Source organism: Siniperca chuatsi, linkage group LG19, assembly GCF_020085105.1.
Source record: "Siniperca chuatsi isolate FFG_IHB_CAS linkage group LG19, ASM2008510v1, whole genome shotgun sequence".
NCBI classification, from domain to species: domain Eukaryota; kingdom Metazoa; phylum Chordata; class Actinopteri; order Centrarchiformes; family Sinipercidae; genus Siniperca; species Siniperca chuatsi.
The window spans coordinates 26130070-26147351 of NC_058060.1; the positions used below are offsets into that span (position 1 = coordinate 26130070).

At 44.0% G+C, this 17282-nt stretch overlaps 1 protein-coding gene across 1 annotated transcript in view; it reads left to right on the forward strand.

Moving 5' to 3' along the window:
- The first annotated feature begins 987 nt into the window (after window positions 1-987).
- LOC122866466 (protein NLRC3-like) overlaps window positions 988-17282 on the forward strand; it is a 26407-nt gene continuing 10112 nt past the window's right edge. Inside the window, 8 exon segments of the mRNA XM_044176167.1 lie at window positions 988-1137; window positions 1801-1841; window positions 2065-2117; window positions 2404-2450; window positions 5822-6039; window positions 7225-7489; window positions 10424-10540; window positions 10692-10833. The gene's annotated coding sequence lies outside the window, so the exon portion shown is untranslated.

The window sequence follows — 17282 nt, forward strand, 5'->3', positions numbered from 1 at the left end:
CAAACATTAAAACAGCTGCTGATTAATTTTCTGTCAATCGACTGATTGATTATTAGACTAATCATACAAACAGTTGGGTAGTTTAATTTATAACAAATCTTTTTTTTTCCAATATAGTTTTTCTGTTATAATTCCAGACCTGACTGAGATCAGCAGCATGTTATTGATCTGTGTTGACATGAATAGGTGTATGAATGTTGTGCTGACATGATGATGATCCACAATAACACAATGACAAAGTCACTCTACTCATTTTAGGGAGAAGCTCATTGATTAGGACAGAGTGATGTTGAGCTACACATTTCAAACCTGAACACATCTGATCGGATTATTAATGAATTTTTATCTCCATCATTTATTCTTTATTCAGATTGAGGCGCTGCAGTTTGTCAGAGATCAGCTGTGCTTCTCTGGTCTCAGCTCTGAAGTCCAACCCTTCCCATCTGAGAGAGCTGGACCTGAGTGAAAACAAGCTGCAGGATTCAGGAGTGAAGCTGCTGTCTGCTGGACTGGAGAGTCCACACTGCAGACTGGAGACTCTGAGGTCAGACACCATTTTTTACTTCTGTGCTGAGATTAATATGATGTGAAAGTTGTGGTGACACTAAACTGCAGACATGAGGCTGATATTAGACTGATCCACACTGAGTATCTTAATGCTGACGTCTGTTTTCTTCTTCAGTGGTTTAGTCCATTGACTGTGGCAGAGCAATGTTGAGCGACACATTTAAAACCTGAATATAACAAGAAAAATCTCCACTGGATAATTCACTCTGAACCTGTTACACTCTTGAGTTTCATCTCAAATGTCACCTTATGGGTTTTTTAAATAAAATAAAAACATTCATAAATACAAAGAATAAATAAATAATCTCTGTTTCAACTCAACCAGATTATTAAACACTGAATGATTTCAAGCAGGAACATTGTCTTCTAAAGTTACATCATTTATTCTTTATTCAGATTGAGTCGCTGCAGTTTGTCAGAGATCAGCTGTGCTTCTCTGGCCTCAGCTCTGAAGTCCAACCCCTCCCATCTGAGAGAGCTGGAGCTGAGTCACAACAAGCTGCAGGGTTCAGGAGTGAAGCTGCTGTCTGCTGGACTGGAGAGTCCTTACTGCAGACTGGAGAGTCTGAGGTCAGTAGATAGTTGGAGGTGGTCCATGCTTTTTCAGCAGTATTGTACTAAACACAGGGACGTTAATGCGTAAATCTTCCATTGTGTACCCACCAGTAGTAGTTTCTTGTGCAGCAACAATGATGAGAACCCTCACCGCCAAACGTACAGCGGTACCTCTAGTGGGACTCAAGCCTTGAGTTTTTGCGGTGTTGGGCGAGAACTGTATCACTGCCCAGGAGTTGACTAGCCTAGCACAACAAATCAGAGATTTTACCCATTGAGTGCAACTTCCCCTATTTTTCCATCTTATGTTTCTTTTCTTCTCTGCATTTTTTCATTCTTCCACAAACAATACAATGCAAGCTGTCAATGCAAAGCTATATTTTACAGTCAGTTGCAACTTTTTATCAGACATATGGAAATTTACAGTAGAGTGAAAGAGGTTGTTTTGTTTTCCTGTGATGTTTTTTGGTTCAAGACTAATGCCTAGTTATTTCCTCTAATGCAGGCACAGAACATGAGTGTCGGCAGTCAGTTGTAGTCTTTGCGGTGAAGATATGATGCGATGCAAAGCATTCAATCAATTGGCTTGTGTCAGGACTTTGAAGCCGGCTAACTCAAAGAACGAACAATTGTTTTAAATTTGATCTATAACTTTTGGCATTGTCTTCATCCCTACAGGATCAACAGCAAGTTGATCACAGCTGACAAACACAAAAAATGTGAGTATTGAAACAATGACCCCCATTCATCAAGCTATTGTACATTAAAATCTGATCTGAGGAGCGTGTGCTCATTGCGCAACAAATATTTTTCGGTAAATTTTTGTCAGAGCTGTCAAGTCACATCTGTTGGGAAAATAAAAAGAATTTTGGCTATTAATTTTTATCATCCTATTCAAGTTTTCATTATTGTTCTTTCTCTTTCACTTCTTCTCTCCATTAGATGACTCCGATGTCAAACTGGATGTAAAAAAAACCCTGCCCGGTGACAAAAAGGTGAGAAAGGAGCAGTTGTACAGTGTGAAGTCCTCCATTATAAACCACAAATTACTATTTCACCACTGAAAACATTATATTTTCTTAGTAAAATTGGACCTCTGTGTAGCCTCTTCTAACACACCTTCCACTTCCACTACATTGATGCCATTTTTTCTCTGATCCACACAATGTGCTTGGGTTGAATATTGACAGTGTGGGTATAATATTTCATCACTTTATCAAACATTAAGACAAGTTGGCATTTACATTAAAATAACTGACTATGTGCCTCTCTTAATTCCAGGCTCCATTATCCTTCTCACCTGAACAGACAACTGGATCTTCATACAGGTAATCATATAAAATGTAGTGCTGTCAATTGATTAAAAATGTACTAATTAATCGCACAATTTGCTGTGATTAATTCCGATTGATCGCTTTTTAATATAAAATAGAATCAACATCACAGAAGTGTATTTAAATTCAAATACTATTGTTTAATATCATCTTTTAACTTTGAACATAGATTCCCACCTGCGAACTAAAGATTTTCAATAAAACCATCAAGGCCATTGACTGTCAGCTTGAAAGGCATATTTCTTATATGCACTAACAGAAATAATAACAACACCCAGGCCTATAAGTTAAAGTGCCAGTTGAACTTAAAAACCATCAAGGCCATTAAAATTTGATAATTTAATCAGTTAATGCGGTTAAGATGAAAAGGCATCAGGATGTTCAGGGTAAAGTGAGCCAGACTTTCCAGAAGCTTCCACCTGACGCGCCCTGGCATCATGCTCTGCACTTCAGCAGCGCTGTGATCCTCCACAACCGACTTCTCTAAGCTCTGAGGGTTTGGGAATGTGGTGATGAGCCAGCGCCTGGTGCTCAATAGTTCAATAATGGTTCAATAATAAATCACAGATTCTGGTTGGCCTGGATCTTTTAAAATAGAGAACTGCTAATGGAATAATTAGTGGTTTACTACAAACATAAACAAAATATGACACCACTGGCCTGAATGTTTAGGACATTTTGACTATATCATTAATTGTATGATATGAAGTTAAATTAAATGTGTGAAAAGGATCATTATAAAATCTGGACTTAATTCACTACTTCACCATATGTGTCGCCATTCTCCCAGTCTCCAAAATTGTACGCATGGGTCAGAGTTTCTGTACAGATGTGCACATTCTCCCAATCATCAAGATTGTTTTTATCTCAACTTGTCCGTGGGAAGTTGCGTTCACATTTTTTCAAGCCTGTTTTGTGCGAATGCAGCGGTTATAACACGAACACACACATTTTTTTCACAAGCAACAGTGCCGACCCATTCTGGCCAGTAGCTAACAAATACTAAAACTAACTAACTAATGCTAAATCAAACAACTATCTAACCACACAAAGTTGAACTATGAGCTAAAGCTAACCTCCAACTACTAAAAGTGCAAAAATCTAACAACCTAACATCTGTCTAAAATTGCTAACTAACCTACTACAAACTATAAACACACAACTAACTGTAAAGTTTACACTAAAATAATCTATGCTAACAGTACAATCTAACTACCCAATCACTATATTCAGTTCATGCAATTCAGTCAATCTGCTCTTCACTAATACTCCTCTCCACAGTCTGCAGAGAAGGGAGACATTGCTTTTATAGGAGGGGGCGGGGAGGGGCTGGTTGGTGACAAAAGCTGCCACCATAGACGTCACCTCCCTCCAGATCAGCCAATAGGAAAGTTCAATTACAATAGCTGGGTTTCAACCAGCTTGTGAATATTGTCTGTTGTTGATATTTGTTTGATGTTACTGACACCATTGAATTGAGCCTACCTACCATCATTAATAAATGATTGATTGATTTAAAAGTCTTATTTGTAAGTGATGGGTCTTACATTTTGAGATGATATTGACCCACTGGATTTACTTCTTTAAAGGGGCACTATGTAAGATTTGGCCAGAATTTTAGTTTTAAACATTCAAAAAATTAGGTAACCTTATCAACAGAATATGAAGAAGTAACAGTTATGACGTTATGTCAAAGAAGTCTCTGTATTGTGTTGCAGAGATATCTACTGACATTAGAATGCTAACCTGCTAGCCTCGGGCTCGTTCTGGCCTGTCCTGTGCTGTAATACCACTTGTGCCTCGAGAGGCGATATTCCGATAGAATAGCTCAGGTAGTTCCAGCTGGGACATGTGTGCGAGTTTGCTATATCACACAAACTCTCTTAGCTTTGCTGGTCTAAGAAATAAACTAAATAAACTCACAAAATATCAAGAAAGGAAATATTTTTACATATCAAACAGAAAAATACAACCTTCTGAATTCACGTTTCTCTCTTTCACCGAACTAAAACCAGCTTAATTGCCTTGTTAACTCATCGTAAAACACACTTAATTCAAACTCGACAGAAACAAAATAAAACTCACCAAAACCGTCTTGGTTAAGTCTTTAAACTGTTCCAACAATCACCAACTCTGAAATAAGTCGAAAATAAATCCTTAATTCCCGTTAGATGTGAAAAATATTCTGTCTACACGCTGCCACTGCCTCTCTGATGCCCGACCTTCCTCTCGCTCCTCTCCTGCCTGACGCCTCTCCTGTCCCGCCTGAACCCGCTGTGTTTTAGTCTGACCCGAGTCAGAGTCCTGGTCGGAGCCGCTGTAAATCATCTCGGTGCTGTATTCACTGTCCAAACTGGCCTCCGTCGGTCTCGGAGGCTGCTGATGCCAGTTCTGTTGCCTGCTTGCCCGACTCTGGTTCTGGTGCTCAGTCAGCTAATACAAGCGCTAAGTTAGCTGCACGGCTAACTGAGCTAACTACGTAAGCATCAGTTATGATATGTAATATGCTGCCCCTTATATATTTGCAGTATGAATTCGACAGGTGGAGAGTAGTCTCAGTTCTTACATATTGCCCCTTTACATAGAAAATCAGTTGTTCTTTGGTCTCGACTGAGTCCACACGACTAATTTTCTTGTATATTTGGCCCGGTTCTGTGCAGGCCACCACCTGCTCTCGCACTTTTTCCATGAAGGTAACACTATTCAGGGAATAAACAAAACAGTAAGATGCTAAGCTAAAGACTGTTAGCCAGGGATCTTAAGAGAAGACACAAAATCTTATTACAGCATCTCTGTTTGATATTTGTGTGAGTCTGGACGGTACCGTCCCTGGCCAATGTGCATTCGCCCGTCAACTGAGGGGAGGACAGGAGTGGACTGGCGACCACTTAGCTGATGCTTCTTACAAGTTTGATGTACTGTTTAAATGAGCGAAAGGTTGGTAGAAAACACTTTATGTCCAGAGCTGCTGAGGGTCTCGGTAATGTGTCCTAAAGAATGGACAAAGAGAAAACATGGATGATGGGAGTGGTGCGAACAAAGCTTAGCGGTTGTGGAGTGTCGTCTGTCATGATAATCAGTGAAATCGTTTCACGTGTTGAGGCCCTTTTCTGATCTTGAAGTGATGTGTGCGATGCAGACTACTACTGAGTAGTTCCTGAATAACTCTGATATGGTATATGATATAGTAGATAATGATGAGTTACTGGAGAACAGTATTAAGATACTGGGAGATACTGTATTAATGAATCATTAGGTATTGATTAGTTCATAAGTATCTGTGAATCGGAATAATGACCACTTGCTGCACACACACAGGCCAATAAATGGTTGTTATATTAATATGGCCCTTCTGTGTCCTACAGGTTCAGGTGTCCTGGTCCAGGTGTGTTCCAGTGTACTTTGACTGGACTGGTGTTTGTTATGGCTCAGGAGGCGGAGCTGCTGTACAGGACTGTCCAATGGGATGAGAGCCTCCTCCAATCAGCTGGCAAGATGGCTGCAGGGATGCTGTTCGATATCAAGTGTTCGGAGGATGATGCTGTCTGTCAGCTCCACCTGCCACACTGCGAAACAAAGGATGGTAAAGACATTACTGTCTTCAATGTTAAACAATGAATTAGGGCTGTACCTGACTCAGACTTTTGGCAGTCGAATCGGATTTGGCTGTTCAATGCGAAGATTCGACTATTCGTTCCTTTTTTTCTATGTAGACTATCTTGCAATCACAAAATCCATTGGCTTGAGTTTCAGTGATGATTTCGACCACATTAACATAATCAAATGCAACAGAGTCATGTGAAAATATTTTTGAGCTTTTTAAAATAAGTGAAAGACAGCTGCATATGATGCAAGATTTGAATTGCGGCGTATTTGAACTGCCAACATATAATGTGGAGCTACCATACGGATTTGTCGGAATAATGACAGGCAGCACACATGTAACATTTCTGTTTAAATCAAGTTCTTATAGCCTGATTTTTTACAATTTCACCTTCAGCATTAAAAACAACGTGTAAATGAATAAACAAATGAAACCGTTAAATAAATTCACGGCTGAACTCCTCTATCAGCCTACATGTCTCATGTTTTTAAAGCCTTACTTCGACATCAGATTTCCACACAGAGAAAGTAAAAGTGTGCGTCCTGCTCATAGTTCAGTTATAAAATCCCAGCGCACCATGACGCGTCTCTCCTGCCGCACTGCTCACAGCCGCAGAGTCAGTAACAGTGGGCGGCAGCAGAGGAGGTTGTACCACCGTCTGGTTCAGAAGTGGTTTAGCCGACTTCACTGACAGTCATCACCAGAGCAGAGAGCGTCCGGAGCAGCCAGACCGGAGGCACGCTGCCCTCCGTTTCTATCACCCTTCTCCGCTTCCATCGCACACAGTTTGGTGGTTTGTGGTCATTTTGAGACTCTGTTTGTAAATGTACAGCCTGCCATGCTGTTGCTCCTGCATTGCTCTGTGTACAATGACGCAGCCAAAAAACAAAAGTGCATTGATTCCACTGACAGAATGCGAGTCGACTCTGGGTCTTCTGGACTGATTAATCAAATAAAATTTTAGATTTGTATTAATGTGTACTTTCAGACAGTTCACATGTGGGGCAGGAAAATAATAATACATTCAAATAAAGGACAGAGGCAAACTGGCACGTCCTTGGGATGCTCAGAGTTAATGACAATAGATTAATTTGAACTCTGAAGTCAAGGGGTCAGAAATGAATTAGGTAGAGATGAACTCTAATTAGCTCTTTGCTTTCACAGCGTTGCTTGTTGATGGTCTGCTGTCTGTCGTCCACATCACTGATGATGGGATGAGCATTTTGGAGCCGCTGGAGATTACAGACACTCATGTGGTTGTGAAGGTCCCTCACCTCTCTGCCTTTGGCCTCGTCTGGGACTTGGTTCAAGGTTTCTGAACATCTCACTGCCAATAAATGGCCAAGTTCTGCTGTTCCTCCGACCTCCAAACATTAGGCATCAAATCCTCGATGTATTTCTGCTGCAGGACAACATCCCTCTGCATGAGGTAAAGCTCTCTGTCACGTGTGTTTACCGTCAGCCTAAACTCGTGTTTTAAGCCCCAGCTGTTTCCACAAACATGATTCAGGTCAGCCACACTTTGCTCCTCCTCATGCTGTCATGTCATTTTAGGCATCTGCAATTGCATATTGCATATAAAAAAATTTCACTGTGAGAAATAAATTCAAAATTAGGTTTAAAGGCACATTTCATCTGTTTACCACATGCATAGATACAAATATATTTTACCTTAAACTAAAGCAACATTACAATTTCAAAGGAAATAAAACATTCTGTCTCTCACACACACACACACACACACACACACACACACACACACACCTTACCTACCGCCTCCTCTCTCCTGTCTCTTTTCTAGTCGCTCCTTCGTCTCTCTTCTCTCTCTCTTTCGTTCTGTCTCTGTTCTCTATCTTTTCATCCAGAGTGCCAGAAACATTCAGTTTTGGTTAACCTGATGTATAATTAGCAATGTATTATATTGGAAGTTAATCTGTATAACCGTCGTAGAAAAGGTTTCAGTCGTAGTCATCTGGACACAGTTTTCAGAATCAAGACGTTTGGCTCCCATCGGAAGTCATTCTCAATTGTGAAAATGATCTGAGAAATTTAAGCTACTCTGTGTTGCTTAAGCCCCGCCCTCAGGAAGGAGTCTACCTGAGTATCTGTTGATTAGCTAGTTTCACCTGAAACTGACCTAATTGTTTCCATGATGGCCCAGTAATCAGTAATCAGGCCTATTGTTTTCTGGCTGCACCTCCCTCATCACTGTTATGTACCTAGGTACCTAGGGAGCCGAAACGTCTTGATTCTGAAAACAGTGTCCAGATGACTACGACTGAAACCTTTTCTACGATAGAACACTCCTGGACGAATGAGGGACTACACCGTCTTAATCTGTATAACTAATATTTCCGATCATAAGAGTCTCTACTGACCTTCAACACATGTACACAGAGGCCCAGTTCCAATCCAGCCCCTACACCCTCACACTCTGTGACGGATTCACACTTGCTGCTGTGGAGAGTCTCTTAATTAAGGGGGAGGGGAAATACACCGGCAAGCTTCGGGACGCCATCGTCTTTCTCCGATGGAAACAGGAACATTTGTCAGCATGGTGTCCAATCAACATCTTTCGGTTTATATTGTAATTAAATCTAAAAGATAATCTCATACACAACATTGACAAGATGTAGCCTAGGTGTATAGTAAGCTCGTGAAAGGAAAAATTAATTAATTGAATAAATAAAAACTCCCTCCCAGCGTCTTTGGCCGCATTTCTTTTTTTTTTAATTTGTACGTTTTTTTCGTTTGCCAGTCTTATTCTGATTGGTCCTTAGTTTTTGCCACAGTCCCTGAAATTTCACATCACACGCAATCAAGTCAAATAATTAAAATCTCGTCTTCTGTTATTCATGCAAACTGCGTCTGGAATATTACACCATACTTCTTTTGTGAAAACTAGTATATACTGGTTTGTCTTGGGTCTATGACCCGTCGGTATGATGACTGTTCTTCACAGAGCCTCTTCTGCCTGGAATTTGTCGCAAAGCAATGTCTGAAAAATAATTTTACATGAACTGTTATTTCATATTTAACTTTATTGAGCACTGGCCCGATTGGGCAACTGGCTGATTGTATTTACTAGCCCGACAACTTTTTTTTCCAGACATCTAATTTTTCTATCTCCCTCCAGCTCGACTACAGATTATGTCACACATTATCGTAAATTTTCATTGGGTAGACAAAGCAGCTAGTTATGAAATGCACTCATTTGAGTGCGTGGCTTAAGCAGCACAGTGAAAATACACAGCGTCTACCAAAGCGCGACTCAAAGGGACAGTTCACCTAAAATCAAAAACACACGTTTCCTCTCACCTGTATGGCAGCAGGCTTGTGGAGCTCAAAGCGCCAAACACTACACTACAGGGAAGAGACAAAATATGGATTTTTGATTTTGGGGTGAACTGTCCCTTGCGTTCTTACTGTTTTCTCTCATCAAAGTCACTTTTTCGTATTGTAATTAGACATTTAAATGTTCGTGTATGCATATGAAATTTGACATGTAGACTCTTAAACATGTATAAATTACTTACACTTAAACTTTGGTGGCGATCGTCAAATACAATCCCAGACAAGACCAGAAAGTGCGTCAGGCTGGAAGTGTCCAACTCAGAAACAGTTCTGTTAAATTCCCACGTAAGAAATCTAGGTGTTTGCTTTGATTCTGGTTTAAAATTTGATAAACAAATCAACTCTGTTGTCAGCACGAGCTTCTTCCATCTTCATCATTCCCAAAATCCAAATCATTCCCGTCTGTTAAGGGTTTAGAGGCCGTAGTTCATGCTTTTATTTCTTCTTGTCTCGACTTTTGCAACTGTCTCTTTGTAGGAATCAGTCAGACAGCCTTATCTCGCCTGCAGCCCGTTCAGAATGCAACAGCGAGACTCCTTACTGGTACCACGAAGAGAGGCCATATATATCAGTCAAGGACAGAAGTGACTTTAAGGGTTCCTCATCTTCTATTGGACCTCCAGACCCCTCAGATCTGCTGACCAATCACTTCATTCCACGCTCGCAGTTAAAATCCAAGCGTGATCAGACATTTTCTGTCCCTCACTATTAGATCTCCCCCCTCCATTGATACCTTTAAAACTCTTCTTAAGACCCGTCTCATCGTGGAGACACGACTGGGCACACTCTTATTTATTTGTTCTCTGTGCAATGCTGAATTATTTATTCTACGCTTTTGTTAATTTACTTGTATCCTCATAATTATGTCTGTGCTTTTATTTTACTGTAATTCTCAAATCTCTGTAAAGCACTTGGGTCAACATTTGTTGTTTTTAAATGTGCTCTATAACTAAAATTGACTTCACTGCCTGAGCATCAACTCTATAAATAAAATGTCCTGTTACTGAAGGTTGCTGCCCAACAAGGAGCTGCTGAGAACATCAGGATCTCTTCCGACTGTCATCTCGGCATTGGTCAAAGTTACAGTGTCCACTGTGAACCCGAGGGCTTCATAATACAGCCTGAGGTGAGTCAAGTCACTGCTACACTTCTAATGGTTCTAAACAGAATTATCATGAATACAAATTGCATGTTGAAAATAGATTCACAATTAGGAAAGTACCAGATAAACATTTTTATAGGCGGTTTGAAAATGACACAATGCTTCTGGTTTTAAGAGCGCACCGTTTCACTCAAAGTACGGACCAAATTTCTATCCGACATTTGAAGTTTTCCTGACTACGAACCCAGAGGAGGTGACTTTGACGGTTCAGGACCGAGAGAGGAAAGAAGTGTGGAGACGTGTTGTGCCTCTGACAGGTAAAGGCTTCACCCTCCTGCACCTATCCGAGTTCAGATCCCAGTGGTAGACCAGAATAGAATCTGCACATGTGTAGCTTTTATCAGCTGGAGAATTGTGAAGGTCCCTGAATGTACAAATCATTTTTTATTTAGGCTACATGTAATTTGCAATCCACACATTATTGCTCCATTAATTACTGGATTGTAAGTTTCTGTGTTCCCATTTGTCACGCAGCATCCTGGGCACGTTGAGGGCGTTTGAGGGCTTGTATTTAAGAAAGCAGAGGGAATTTTCTGACCACTTTTTAACAAATGGTGACTTAACCATTTACAGTATGTAACTGAAAAACATTAACAAACCAGGAAGAAGGAAGACTTTAGGTCATAGAGGGGCTTCAGTTTCGTTCAGTCATTCAGTTCATGTGGAATGGTTTCTCTGCTATGGGAGTATTCACCCTGTCGCTTCCTGCAGGATGCACTTATACCTGTTCAGAGAGACATGACGAACAGGCCTGTGACACAAATGACATTAGGCAGACCGGATGCAGAGAGTGACGGCGTCTTTATAGAGAGCCGTCCTGACATCACTTCCTGTCTAGCCTCTGATCCACTAGCTTCTGTAAAGCCGGGCAGACACTGTACGGATCTGCCAAATTTCTGCCAGATCTGTTGTCATTTGATGTGCAGTTTGTTGGGGGTCACAACATGAATTACTGCCAGATGAATTGGATTTCTGGGATGTCAGAAATGTTGGTCGGCTGTCTTGCAGTCTGAGCAGATAGTGAGCGTGTCTTAATATTACTGGAGTATTATTTTATATAAAACTGTCGTCTTGAGACTTTTGTGATATAAAACTAAATGTCACTGCAGAACAGGCGGGTCAGACTGTCTGCATCTTCCATCCTGTGTTTTTACAGTTTTCTTCTTACTATTCAGTCAAAGTAGAATTGCACAAAGTTACGCTGCCTTTCTCTCTTTTTGTCAACATTGTTTAGGATGCGGCCATCTTGTTTGAATAAACTTTATTGGAACTGTCACTGGACAAAACCAACCTGGGGTTATGTGCTTACATTCAGCGTGAGCAAGTATATTCCACATATCCACAGCAGTGGATATTAGGAACTGAAGCCTTAGTGATTGTAACAAAAGTTAAACAACGATTACTTTGTGAGCACAGAAAAAACTACAGTTCCCATGAAAATGTAGGCCTACAAGCATGGCAGCGCGGGGACTTACGTCATCATAACTTGGTTTCAGCCATTTCCATAAAGTTCACCAACGCTCTCTTCTAAAGTCACGTTTTCAGCTTTCTACTTTTAATCTCAGTAGTCTAGAAACAGTCTGTCTGTCCTGCTTTTGTTACAGACACGTGAACTAACCACAGACACTCACCTGTCCTGCTGTTATTACAAATGACTAAAATGACACATTCGGTCCTCTCTTCAACAAGTTTTTAAAATGCAACCACAAGGGGGCACAGTGTCGTCTTGTGGCAGTCCCAAGTCTGGATAAATGCAGAGGGTTGTGTCAGGAAGTGCATCCTACGTAAAACACATGCCAAATTAAAAATGCGAATCGTGAAAATGACTTCCATAACGGATCGGTCGGGGCCCGGGTTAACAACGACCACCACCGGTGCTGTTGACCAATAGGGTACCGGTGGAAATTGGACTACTGTTGGTCAAAGACGAAGAAGGAGAGGAGGAAGGTGTGTTCGTAGGCAGAGAGAGAAGAGGAAAGCTAAGAATGTAGGACTGACAGTAGGGACTTTGAATGTTGGGACTATGACAGGGAAGGCTAGAGAGTTGATTGACATGATGCAGAGAAGGAAGGTGGACATACTGTGTGTCCAGGAGACCAGGTGGAAAGGTAGCAAGGCTAGAAGCTGAGGAGCAGGGTTCAAGTTGTTCTACCATGGGTCAGATAGGAAGAGAAACGGAGTAGGAGTTATCTTGAAAGAGTAGTTTGTGAGGAATGTTCTAGAGGTGAAAAGAATATCGGACAGGTTGAGTCTGAAGCTGGAAATTGAAGGGGTGATGTTCAATGTTGTGATTGGTTATGCCCCACAGGTAGGATGTGAGTTAGAAGAGAAGGAGAAATTCTGGAGTGAGTTAGATGAAGTGATGCAGAGCTTCCCCAGAGGTGAGAGTGGTGATTGGTGCAGATTTCAATGGGCATGTAGGTGAAGGGAACAGAGGTGATGAGAATGTGATAGGCAGGTTTGGTCTTCAAGACAGGAACGCAGAAGGACAGATGGTGATAGACTTTGCACAGAGGATGGAAATGGCTGTAGTGAACACTTTCTTCCAGAAGAGGCAGAAACATAGGGTGACATATAAGAGCGGAGGTAGAAGCACTCAGGTGGACTACATCTTGTGTAGACATTGTAATCTGAAAGAGACCAGTGACTGTAAAGTAGTGGTAGGGGAGAGTGTAGCCAGACAACACAGGATGGTAGTGTGTAAAATGTCTCTGGTGGTGAGGAAGATGAAGAGGACAAAGGCAGAGCAGAGGACGAAGTGGTGGAAGTTGAAAAAGGAAGAATGTCGTGTAGTTTTCAGGGAGGAGCGGAGATGGGACTCTGGGTGGTCAGGAAGTGCTCCCAGATGACTGGACCACTACAGCTAATGTGATCAGGGAGACAGGTAGGAGGGTACTCGGTGTGTCATCTGGAAAGAGGAAAGTGGACAAGGAGACTTGGTGGTGGAAAGAGGAAGTGCAGGAGTGTATACAGAGAAAGAGGTTAGCTAAGAAGAAGTGGGACACAGAGGACTGAAGAGAGTAGACAGGAGTACAGGGAGATGCAGCGTAAGTTGAAGGTAGAGGTGGCAAAGGCCAAACAAAGAGCATATGAGGACTTGTATGCTAGGTTGGACACTAAAGAGTGGGCGGAGGGGGTCCGGAGGAGGGATTCAGAGGCGAGGTGGGAGACTTGGGGCAGACGGCCCCGGGGCTGGACAGGTGCGGAGCTGGGGACCTCGGAGCTGATCTCCCGAGGTCCGTGATGGAGACTAACACCATCCGAAGACCAGACAGAAGACCGGCGGTGAACACTGAGAGTCACAGTAGGCCGATGGCAAACACTGAGCCCTTCTGGAGGCCGGCGACGAAGACGGAGAGTCCCTGGAGGCCAGCGGCGAAGACGCAACCCTTCTGGAGGCCGGCAGCGGCGAAGGCAGAGCCATTCTGGAGGCCGGTGGCGAATATTGAAACCTTCTGGAGGCTGGAATCCTTCTGGAGGCCGGCAGCGGCGAAGGCAGAGCCATTCTGGAGGCCGGTGGCGAATGTTGAAACCTTCTGGAGGCTGGAATCCTTCTGGAAGCCGGCGGCGAGGACGTAACCCTTCTGAAGGCCGGCGGCGAAGACCGAGAGTCTCTGGAGGCCGATGGCGAGGACTGACCCTTTCTGGAGGCCTGCCCATCCACTCAGGGACCAATGATGGTACAGCGGGGCCGGGGACTGGCAACAAGACAGCAGGACGGAGAGCCCACGACTGGACACCAGGGCGTAGAGCCGGCGAAGAGGCGGCTGGACCTGGAACCGGCGACAGCGGGACATCAAGGCATGGTGCCGAGGCGGCTGGACCTGGAGCCGGCGACTGGGCGGCTGGACCTGGAGCCGGCGACTGAGCAGCAAGACGGGGAGCCAGTCTTGCTGCTCCCTGCTGGATCGCAGCAGCTCCTTGTCCCCAGCCCTGAAGTTCCGAAGCCCCAGCTCCAGGCTCCCAGTCCAGCGGCCCCGTCGCCGGCTCCGGACCAACGAGCTGCTGTGACTCAGCAGGGACTGGAGCAAGGGGCTGCTGCGATCCAGCAGGGACTGGAGCAAGGGGCTGCTGCGACCCAGCAGGGACTGGAACCGGCGTGGCAGCAGGACATGCCACTGGCGACTGGACCTCCGGACATGGCGCCCGTCTTGGAACCTCAGGGCTGGGAGTAAGAAGCTGCTGCGATCCAGCCGGGAAAGGAGTTGGCTGCGATCCAGCAGAGAGTTCAGGGAACTGCTGCGATCCAGCCGGGAAACAAGTCGGCTGCGATACAGCAGGGGGTCCAGGGGGCTGCTGAGGTCTGGTGTAGAGTCCAGGGAGCTGCTGAGGTCCGGCGTAGAGTCCAGGGAGCTTCTGAGGTCCGGCGTAGAGTCCAGGGAGCTGCTGAGGTCCGGCCAGCAAGAGATTAGACTGCGATCCAGCAGGGAGTACGGGAGCGGAGAGCAGTTGCCACCAGGCCGGGTGTTGCTGTCTGCTGTGTTCCAGTAGGGCGTGATGGTGGCACCTGAGGCTGCAGCGGTCGTAGAGTAGAAGGGGTGACTGGTGTGGATCAGGTAGTAGCAAAGATTAGCAAGAGTGAAGTGAGGAGGACGTTGAAGAGGATGAAGAGTGGAAAGGCAGTTGGTCCTGATGACATACCTGTGGAGGTATGGAAGTGTCTAGGAGAGGTGGCAGTAGAGTTTCTGACTAGTTTGTTTAACAAGATCTTGGAGAGTGAGAGGATGTCCGAGGAATGGAGGAGAAGTGTACTGGTGCCAATTTTTAAGAACAAGGGAGATGTGCAGAGCTGTGGCAACTACAGAGGAATAAAGCTGATGAGCCATACAATGAAGTTGTGGGAAAGAGTAGTGGAAGCTAGGCTAAGGGCAGAGGTGAGCATTTGTGAGCAGCAATATGGTTTCATGCCTAGAAAGAGTACAACAGATGCAGTATTTACTTTGAGGATGCTGATGGAGAAGTACAGAGAAGGTCATAGGAGTTGCATTGTGTCTTCGTAGATTTAGAGAAAGCGTATGACAGGGTGCCGAGAGAGGAGCTGTGGTATTGTATGAGGAAGTCTGGAGTGGCAAAGAAGTATGTTAGAGTGGTGCAGGACATGTATGAGAGCTGTAAGACCATGGTGAGGTGTGCTGTAGGTGTGACAGAGGAGTTCAAGGTGGAGGTGGGTTTGCATCAAGGATCGGCTCTGAGCCCCTTCTTGTTTGCTCTGGTGATGGACAGGCTGACAGATGAGGTTAGACAGGAATCTCCATGGACTATGATGTTTGCGGATGACATTGTGATTTGTAGTGAGAGCAGGGAGCAGGTGGAGGAAAATCTAGAGAGATGGAGGTCTGCTCTGGAAAACAGAGGAATGAAGCTCAGCCGCAGTAAGACAGAATACAGGTGCGTCAATGAGAGGGACCCAGGTGGAACGGTGAGGTTACAGGGAGCAGAGGTGAAGAAGGTGCTCGTGTATGCATATGAAATTTGACATGTAGACTCTTAAACATGTATAAATTACTTACACTTAAACTTTGGCGGCGATCGTCAAATACAATCCCAGACAAGACCAGAAAGTGCGTCAGGCTGGAAGTGTCCAACTCAGAAACAGTTCTGTTAAATTCCCACGTAAGAAATCTAGGTGTTTGCTTTGATTCTGGTTTAAAATTTGATAAACAAATCAACTCTGTTGTCAGCACGAGCTTCTTCCATCTTCATCATTCCCAAAATCCAAATAATTCCCGTCTGTTAAGGGTTTAGAGGCCGTAGTTCATGCTTTTATTTCTTCTTGTCTCGACTTTTGCAACTGTCTCTTTGTAGGAATCAGTCAGACAGCCTTATCTCGCCTGCAGCCCGTTCAGAATGCAACAGCGAGACTCCTTACTGGTACCACGAAGAGAGGCCATATATATCAGTCAAGGACAGAAGTGACTTTAAGGGTTCCTCATCTTCTATTGGACCTCCAGACCCCTCAGATCTGCTGACCAATCACTTCATTCCACGCTCGCAGTTAAAATCCAAGCGTGATCAGACATTTTCTGTCCCTCACTATTAGATCTCCCCCCTCCATTGATACCTTTAAAACTCTTCTTAAGACCCGTCTCATCGTGGAGACACGACTGGGCACACTCTTATTTATTTGTTCTCTGTGCAATGCTGAATTATTTATTCTACGCTTTTGTTAATTTACTTGTATCCTCATAATTATGTCTGTGCTTTTATTTTACTGTAATTCTCAAATCTCTGTAAAGCACTTGGGTCAACATTTGTTGTTTTTAAATGTGCTCTATAACTAAAATTGACTTCACTGCCTGAGCATCAACTCTATAAATAAAATGTCCTGTTACTGAAGGTTGCTGCCCAACAAGGAGCTGCTGAGAACATCAGGATCTCATTCTGGAGGCCGGTGGCGAATATTGAAACCTTCTGGAGGCTGGAATCCTTCTGGAGGCCGGCAGCGGCGAAGGCAGAGCCATTCTGGAGGCCGGTGGCGAATGTTAAAACCTTCTGGAGGCTGGAATCCTTCTGGAAGCCGGCGGCGAGGGCGTAACCCTTCTGAAGGCCGGCGGCGAAGACCGAGAGTCTCTGGAGGCCGATGGCGAGGACTGACCCTTTCTGGAGGCCTGCCCATCCACTCAGGGACCAATGATGGTACAGCGGGGCGGGGACTGGCAACAAGACAGCAGGGCGGAGAGCCCACGACTGGACACCAGGGCGTAGA